Source organism: Onthophagus taurus, chromosome 7 (genome assembly GCF_036711975.1).
Source record: "Onthophagus taurus isolate NC chromosome 7, IU_Otau_3.0, whole genome shotgun sequence".
NCBI classification, from domain to species: Eukaryota; Metazoa; Arthropoda; class Insecta; order Coleoptera; family Scarabaeidae; genus Onthophagus; species Onthophagus taurus.
The window spans coordinates 28720317-28730409 of record NC_091972.1 but is presented as its reverse complement, the minus strand read 5'-3'; the positions used below and the strand labels follow the sequence as shown (position 1 = coordinate 28730409).

At 32.9% G+C, this 10093-nt stretch overlaps 1 long non-coding RNA gene across 1 annotated transcript; it reads right to left on the bottom strand.

Moving 5' to 3' along the window:
- Positions 1–2590: 2590 nt before the first annotated feature.
- LOC139430575 (uncharacterized) lies at positions 2591–3531 on the bottom strand. Its single transcript, XR_011640981.1, has 4 exons — positions 3118–3531; positions 2935–3056; positions 2789–2879; positions 2591–2731 (listed from the first exon to the last, which is right to left on the bottom strand). It is a non-coding gene; the product is annotated as an uncharacterized lncRNA (long non-coding RNA).
- Between the last annotated feature and the right edge of the window lie 6562 nt (positions 3532–10093).

Genomic DNA, 10093 nt, shown 5'->3' with positions numbered 1-10093 from the left:
TGCCGCCTTAGTTACGTCATCGATGATCAGGGGAGGCTCTGCAAAAAAAGTTTGCCATCGACTCACAATCAAGATCCATCTGGACAGACGGAGAGTCAATCGCTCCGAGAGACCTCATAGTCCTCCAAAATGTTCTCGGCGCGACTCGATGAAAATGATAAAAGTTGTAGGCCTTGAGAAAGACAAGGTTTATTGCGAGAAAAGATTTCAAAAAGCCCCAAAAACAAAAGTCTGACGCCGCACCGCCAGATTTGACGCAATGTTCGTCATCATTGCCCATCGTTAAAACGTCACATTAAAAGGACTTTTCGTGAATTTAACGTAGATTTTCAGGCACCCAAATATGCCAAAAAGTGTCTAAACGATTTCTGAGAAGATACTTTTAAGCGATTCCCAGACGACACTAATAGATGTCAGGAAGTCTCCGAAAACTAACTTATCAATGCTTTTCCTCGAATATCCAGATATTTTTAAGAATTATTAAGAAATTCTTACCTCAGAAATGATCTCAGATGTCAAAAAATCTCCAGACAAAACTTTTCCGTAGTTACCTAGACGTTTCTATGAAATTCTAAAATTATTATCAGAAAGTGTTTAAACGCATTCTGGATCACCTTAAATGTTACTTTAAACCAGGGCGAGAAAAAATTATAATTTCCTTTCTTTAATCAAAATTAACAGTATACTGGATTGCCTGCAAATACATATTATACAGTATGTCCCCGGATCGAGTTACAAAGAGGAAAAAAAAATTTGTTACTGATTTTTCAAACTTATCTCAGCATACATAATGCGTCGGATATGTTCAAACCACTAAATCGCACGAACTTTATATTCTAACTATAGAAGTTAACTAATTATTCCCATTTTTATGTAAAAATTATAGTTTTACTAAATTAAAAATTTTTCAAGTTCAATTTACGATATGCAACCATAGAAACCAATAAAATAAAATAAAAGTTACAACTTATGTTAGTGAAAAATATACGGACAAATCAAATTAAAATATGGCTAATTGAATAAAATATTTTAAATGTAAATTAATGTAATAACACACTATGTAAGTAATAAATATTATTTATTTGTAAGTGAACAAATCCTCATTCAAACAAATTCCTTCCCAATTCGACACACATTTGAAGACGAGTTCTAAATTCTTTATAAGAAGTACGAATTTCCGCCAGTGGTAGAGATTCTATCGCTTTAATTATTCTTAGTTTTAATAGTTCTACATCATCTTGTAATGGTTCACTGTAAACAATTTGTTTAAATCGTCCCCAAAAATAAAAATCCATAATTGTAAGATCAGGACTACGTGCTGGTCATCAAATAGGACCATTTCGTTCAATCCATTTTTGACTAAATTGTAAATTTAACCATTTGGCACAATGTGTGAATGGTAAGCTGGGCAACTGTCTTGCTGAAAGTACATTGACCGTATAAAATTTAAGGATAATTGGATTTACGTCGCTCCAATAACGACAATGCTGGGAAGAAACAATGTCATTTGTTGAAAAGCTATCTGAAAAGCAGCGTCTTCCTCATTTAGTCTCTTTGTCTGCTTCTTTATGGATAATACAGAACCCGTTTCCAAAAATTTTTTCATAAGTTTGCGAGCCTCAACATGAGATATTTTTGTGTCCGGATATTTTTGCTGGCATTTTTGTATAACTACACGAAAACATGATTCACTAGTACCATAGCACAGTACTAAATAAATTCTCTCTTTCACGGTTAACATCGCATGAAAAGACTTAATCACACCAATATAAGTTGTAACTTTTATGGTTTCTATGGTTACATATCATAAATTGAACTAGAAAAATTTTCAATTTAGAAAAAAGCCCAATTTTTACATAAAAATTGAAATAATTAGTTAACTTTTATAGTTAGAGTATAAAATTCATGCGATTTAGTAGTTTGAACATATCCGACGCATTATTTATGTTCAAAGTAAGTGAAGAAAATAAAAACGAAATTTATCCTACGATATACCTACCAAAAAATACCTACTATTAAAGCCAAAATCCATGGGACTTGACAAATTGCAAAAAAGTGCTTCCCTATCTGATGCTGTAAAAATGTGAAAGGAATTAGGAAGTGTACTTGAAGAAAGACATTCATCATTTATAAATTTAGCATATAACAAAATATAAATTGACGATAGAAGAGAATCATCTTGCTTTCTGAGGAAGTTATATCCAATGTTACTACTTTGCAATGGCCTGATAGGGAGAAACTTCTCCCAACTTTAAAACAATTTTTATGTGCTGTGTACTGCTTAGCTTCAGTAGCAACAAATTGGAAATGAAAAAAGCCAGCAAATTAGAATTTTTATATAAACTTTGCAATTCCTATGCATTGTTTTTTTTTGTTTTTGTTATAATAGGTATGTATTGTTTTTGTTTATCTTAGTTTTTAGTTGCCTGATTTTGATTTTCATTTCTTTTGATTTAAATCATGGATTGATATAAAAAAATTACTTGATCGAAAATTCTAGATAAGAACATTATAGAAATTGAATACTGAAAAATAAAAATTAAAAAAAAAATATATTTAATACATACCGCTTGATAATTAAATACTTAACAATAAGCAAAACTGGATAAAAATCCTTTCTTCATTGCATCATCTCCAGAAATACATAAAAAATACATACAGTTGTTGCATATAACTTATAATACGGTTTCATCCCTTGATAATGTACTCTACTAAAACAACAAAAACATTCCTAAAATATATTTATATTAAACCTTTATGATAAAAACTTGGAATATGGCAATCTTACTCTCCAGTTGAGTTGGATAATGATCGCTTGAAAATATTTGAGAGTTGAGGTCACCTTCTAGATCCATCTTAATCAATAAATAACCAGAATCCTTTTAAAAATAAATAATTAGATGGAGTTATAATTTAAAAGAAACAAATTATTACCTCAACATTTCTTTATCATACATTATATGTATGTACATCAGCAAAGAACTGTATCATTTCAGCAGTAGCTGCTTTCTCGTCCAATTCATATTCACTCGTCTCAATTATGGAAGTGGCCAATTCTTTTTAAATAAACGTAATAAAATCCAACGTAATTAATTACGCAGTAAGAAGCGTACTCACCTCAACACAATTTGGATCCATTTTATTAAACAATAATAAACGCGGTTTAAAGAAAATGAATTCCTCCCTCTCCGGTGTTTGGAGTTATAAATACTCTTGGAGGTTCTAAATAAAAAATAAAGGATTAAAAAAAAATGTTTGAAAAATTGAATTATGTAGAACAGCCTGTACAAAGAAAACTGTCATCCATTTGCGACAACACAAATCAAACCAATGATACCAACCGTAAATAAATAAAATTACCAATCTCAACAGAATTCTTCAATCATACCTACTTGCTGTCATACTCGCTTAATTGTGGAGCAATAATTCTAGTAAAAATCAAATCTAACGAAAATTCTTCAAATGGCGAGCTTCCCATTTTCGTTTAAATTTAAAATACACGAAATCTCCGAAGGATTTCAAACTTGTCTGTTGTGTGAGTCACTTGTTCGCCACCCGACATTATTTTACTTTATTTTTCTTTGTTATCGTCTTAGAACCTTGTATTTTCATTATCTTTTTTTCTTAAAAGAAAAACATTACTTTTTTCATTAGTTTTGATTCATTTCAATTTACATCCATTTATATTTTCTTGTGCTCTATATCAACTATATTTTTTTCTTTATTTACTTTAATAAATATTATTATTGAAATAAAATTATTCAAACAAAATAAACCATTTACGCAAACTATTTACGCTTTATAAATATAAAACCATTTCCAACCACAACCGTTCCTGTTAAAATGTCGTTGAAGTTAGCAACGGATTCAGAAACGAAATTCACATTTTTACAGCGGACCAAACAAATAGTGTACTCTATCTATAATTTCGTATTTATTAGTGATAATAACCAAAAAACATCAAAATTAGCATTAAAGAGAGTAAAATAGATAACCCCTCTAAAACTTTCAAGTAAAATTCATTATTATTACATAAAAATCACCCTTTCATTATGTGAAAAACTCCAATTTGCATTGAAAAAGCTTGATGATCCATTAAGTCAACCCCAAATATCAAAATCACTATTTCGAATAACATATCTAAGCACCACCCGGAAATTCAGGGGATAAAGGGTCGAAATCACCCCCGAAATACGTAAAAAATTCATAACTTTCTTGACAAATTTTGTGACACCACCAAACTTAGTCCAAAGATCGAAAATAAGGTTTCGAATAACATATCCGCGAGATTCGCGGAAATTCAGGGGATAAGGGGTCGAAATCACCCCCGAAATACGTAAAAAATTCATAACTTTCTTGACAAATTTTGTGACACCACCAAACTCAGTCCAAAGATCGAAAATAAGGTTTCGAATAACATATCCGCGAGATTCGCCGAAATTCAGGGGATAAGGAGTCGAAATCACCCCCGAAATACGTAAAAAATTCATAACTTTCTTGACAAATTTTGTGACACCACCAAACTCTGTCCAAAGATCGAAAATAAGATTTCGAATAACATATCTGCGAGATTCGCGGAAATTCAGGGGATAAGGGGTCGAAATCGCCCCCGAAATACGTAAAAAATTCATAACTTTCTTGAAAAATTTTGTGACACCACCAAACTCAGTCCAAAGATCGAAAATAAGGTTTCGAATAACATATCCGCGAGATTCGCGGAAATTCAGGGGATAAGGGGTCGAAATCACCCCCGAAATACGTAAAAAATTCATAACTTTCTTGACAAATTTTGTGACACCACCAAACTCAGTCCAAAGATCGAAAATAAGGTTTCGAATAACATATCCGCGAGATTCGCCGAAATTCAGGGGATAAGGAGTCGAAATCACCCCCGAAATACGTAAAAAATTCATAACTTTCTTGACAAATTTTGTGACACCACCAAACTCTGTCCAAAGATCGAAAATAAGGTTTCGAATAACATATCCGCGAGATTCGCGGAAATTCAGGGGATAAGGGGTCGAAATCACCCCCGAAATACGTAAAAAATTCATAACTTTCTTGACAAATTTTGTGACACCACCAAACTCAGTCCAAAGATCGAAAATAAGGTTTCGAATAACATATCCGCGAGATTCGCCGAAATTCAGGGGATAAGGAGTCGAAATCACCCCCGAAATACGTAAAAAATTCATAACTTTCTTGACAAATTTTGTGACACCACCAAACTCTGTCCAAAGATCGAAAATAAGGTTTCGAATAACATATCTGCGAGATTCGCGGAAATTCAGGGGATAAGGGGTCGAAATCGCCCCCGAAATACGTAAAAAATTCATAACTTTCTTGAAAAATTTTGTGACACCACCAAACTCAGTCCAAAGATCGAAAATAAGGTTTCGAATAACATATCCGCGAGATTCGCGGAAATTCAGGGGATAAGGGGTCGAAATCACCCCCGAAATACGTAAAAAATTCATAACTTTCTTGAAAAATTTTGTGACACCACCAAACTCAGTCCAAAGATCGAAAATAAGGTTTCGAATAACATATCCGCGAGATTCGCGGAAATTCAGGGGATAAGGGGTCGAAATCACCCCCGAAATACGTAAAAAATTCATAACTTTCTTGAAAAATTTTGTGACACCACCAAACTCAGTCCAAAGATCGAAAATAAGGTTTCGAATAACATATCCGCGAGATTCGCGGAAATTCAGGGGATAAGGGGTCGAAATCACCCCCGAAATACGTAAAAAATTCATAACTTTCTTGACAAATTTTGTGACACCACCAAACTCAGCCCAGAGATCGAATTCCAATAACATATATTATCTATGAGACGCGCGGAAATTATGTTGATAAAGGGTGTATAATAATAATTGTATATATAAATAATTATTGTACTTAAAACTGAATTTGGTCTAATGTGTAGTGATCTGGATAAACATGATCCCTATCCGTAATATCATAAAGCGTTTTATATTGCTCAAAGAAGCTTGCTTCATCGTTCATTCCGTAATATTTACGTATAATTTTTAAATTCAGAAATCCCAGAAGAACATATTTCACAAATGCCTTGTCTGGTATATTGGTTGTTGACATTATCTTTCTACATATATAGGCTGCCGCACTAAATGATATAAACGGAGTTGACATATCCCATTTCAAATGGTACTCTTTATTAACAGAACGGTACCGCTCACAAAAATCGTTTGTGTCCCTCGTATTGTATATTTCTTGTAACTCGTTTTTGTAATGAATCACAAAATATTTTAGAGACATATTATCCAACGCAACATTTTTAATTGTACTTGATGTGTTGAATAAACCTGGTTTATAGTGTTGACATAATGGGCAACTATAAACAAAGTTGCGAAGTTTAATGGTATCTATAGAAATTAGATTAGATATGTTCGAGCAACGATCTATATGTAACCATCTGTTACATAAGTTGCAGCCTACATAGTTTTCCTGTGATCCTATACCACATTTAAAACATTTATCATACATAACGTCAGATGACAGTAGTAAAATTACTTTGTAATAATGATGTTGACAAATATTGCAGTGTTTCATTTTTTTGCAAAACCATCATATACCATATAACATACACTCCACAATTGATTGAATCTTCAGTCTCTTGGGTAGGATATGCTATTGTTGTTAGTTTCCACTTCCTAGCATTTAGTTTGTCTTCGTGTAGGTATAGACGGTCTCTAGTGGAAAATAGTCTTTTAACCTTTTTTACAATTTCCTCGTGTGATATAAGATAATATTTACCAGGATTCAAAATACAAATAGAGTTAGTAGTCAAATCTAATATAATTAATATCCAGTGATTGTTGTTACAATTGTGGGGCAACAGAATAAAACGGACTCCTTTAAGTGATTTTGTAAGAGGTAAAAATTTAGACAGATTCTTTATCTGATCTGAAAGCAAAATTTGGACGGATATTGTGTCGATGTAATAAATGTCTTCGCGGTCTTTAAAAAAAGTAAATGCCAGAGAATCTATGCAATAATCTGCAACCCATGGGTTCATGGGTTGCAGATTATTGCAACCCATGTTTTCGGTTGATATTAACGTTCTAAAGTCAGAGCTACTTAATGAAATCGTTTGTCCATTATATGAATATTGTCCTAAGATAAAATCAGTTTGGAAAGCTGCGGACATATAAAAATCATGATCAAAGAACAGACCATTTGAAAGGGCTCGTTGATCTGGCTGATCAAGGATACCGTTCAAAGAACAATACTGTATATCTCCCTCATCAACTTGTTCTGGTTGTGGTTGGTTTGACGTTAACCCCCTCTCATAACATTTTTCTGGTTGGGTTGGCTGGGTCCCCCTTATGATCTCCTCTTCAACCTTTTCTGGTTGGACGACTAAATTCATTTCCACTTCATCATCTATTTTGTTATTTTCATCATTTACGTTAATTTTGTCCGTTAAGTAAACATTATGAAAATACCGTTTTCGTTTTTTTGATTTTGTCCACGTTTCTTGAGCATCCGGGTTATCAATTTCATGTCGTGCATCTGATTTTGTTGAGGTTATTTTTTTCCTCTTCGGCTTTTTACCAATTTCTAAATCTATAGCTTTTATGTTACTTATAATTCGTGAATTAAGCAGGTTTACAAATCGCCCTACTTTCAAATTGGTTTTGTTTTCTAGTATTTCTTGCTTGACAATTTTAAACCATGTTTCCACAAGTGAATTACTGTAACGATCACTTTCAAGTATGTTGGACCACATTGGAGCGAAAGGCATTACATAATTCAATAAATACGTAAAAAATTCCTCGTGTTTGTAAGGGTTGCGTTCCGTTGCTGAGCTTACACTTTCATCTAACTCTTTTAAAACCTTGTCATAAACTCTAAAAAAACAAATAAAAAAAGGAGAGCTAGTATATTCTCCTCTCACAACTTCTTCATCTATGTCGAGGTCCAATTCACATGAAATATCTTGCCTTGTAGATAACAAATGATTGTAGGTTTCATAGTCACTAGACGATAGGTGTGCTATTGCATTTTTGACGTTGTTATTATATGACGATGTTAATAAGAGAAAAGCGACATTTTCAAATCGAATAATTAACTCTTCCAAGGATCTACATTGAACTAATACTGCTATTGCATTAACAATTCCATCCCTTATATTCGGTTTTTTCTTAGTACGAGAAAGTCTGTTGCAAATCATTTTAACGAAATGTCCACAACATAGTTTTAATTTTATTAAACTAAAAAATCGATGGTCGTCCTTATTTGTAACATATTTATAACAAATTTGGAGGTAAGTATATAAAGTGACATCGTTTAACCCTTGACAAATAGCCATCATAAGCGAAAAACTCCAATCTGTTACAACAACGTTAAAGATCGGCCGTGTTTTCTTGCATTTCGTACGTATAAAATGCTTAAAATGCAAAATAAAAGCCATTATTGTTGCCGAATCATGATGTGAAGATATTAATTCAGCGATAGGTACCACAATGTCGTTTACTTTCACAACCAACGCATAGTATAGAACCCTGCGACCCCTATCATACACAGTCGGTCTAACGACGGAGCCTGTCGCATCAAAGTACCCTATCATTTTTTTACCTTTCTTAATTAAGGTTTTAATGTTCTCTTTGGAATATAAATACACCAACGTTTTTCCGCTAGGAAATTGAACGTATGTACTGTCATCATCCTGAGTTAGTGACATTAGTAGTATATCTAGTAAAGGATCCGAATGAAAGTCCTGTTCGCCCATTGCCTCCGACCTAGCTTTTTGGTAAACGGAAAGCGAGCGCAAGCCTTGCCAATTACCTTCATAAATTAAATCTCTATCAACCTTTTTTATTTCTTCGCTGCGACAGGTGCTGGGCAAACTAAAAAGTAGTTCTTTCTTTACCTCCGCCCTTTCTCTACCTTTCAGTTGATAAGCATGCTCTTCGTGGTGATTTTCCACGTGAGGACCTTTGTAGCATATTCTTACATCTATCAAATCCTCTAAAATATTGTATATAAATTTAAATTCTCTACAAGATGTATGTTTACAAATTGCATACTCGACTATCTGACAAGCAGTTTGCTGTTTTTTTTTGTTTATACGACTTCCTTTGAAAATTAGAAGACAAGAAATGCCATATAAACTTATTTGTTGTCGCCAATACTGATGTCTAACTTCGGACTTATAGGATATGTCGTGGTTATCTACATAGCGGTTAATTTTAAATGTTTTAAAAAAGTTAAATTTTAAATTATTGATTGGACTCGATATAGTCTGGGGCATTTCTATCTTTTCTGGTGCATGTTGCAATGCTTCATGTACTACTGTGTTTGCATTATCTACCAAGTGGTCATCAACAGCATCAACCTCAAGGGAATCATCGACGTAAGTAGAGGAATTGATGTATTTTTCAATTTCATTAGTATCTCTTTTGGATATACTCTGGGATATTTCTATTTTTTCTCGTGCATGTTGCATTGCTTCATGTACTGCTGTGTTTGCATTATCTATCAAGTGGCCATCAACAGCATCAACCTCAAGGAAATTATCGACGTCAGTAGAGGAATTAATGTATTTTTCAATTTCATCAGCATCTCTTTTGATGTTCATTAGCAACATCTTTCTATTTTTTAAATTATCTTTAATATCAACATATACACAGAGATCTGATAGATGTGATATTTCTGATCGAACAGAGCATTCTCTTAAAACAGTCGTATCAATATTATTTTCACTAAGAAAATTTGCAATTTTCTGTAACCTTAACTGCTTACATTGTTTAACTGGCCTTCCTGGACCGTCCATATTAATATTATAAAGGTAACGAATTGTCAAAGAAACTTATTTATTGCCTTCTCCTAGCAGGAAGTATTTAAAATAAGGAATGAAAACAAACAAAGATAAACTACTATAATTGTCGCTTAAAATGATATAAAAAAAATAAAAGTTAATTTTATTTTTCCTACTGAAGTCACAAGGAAAATCTATGCAGCAATATTACAATGAAATAAAACAGTCGCAAAACTCCCAAAGAAAACAGGAAAGTAAAATGAAAAAGAAAATAAATCGAACACTTAAACTAACAATAAAAAGGGAAGA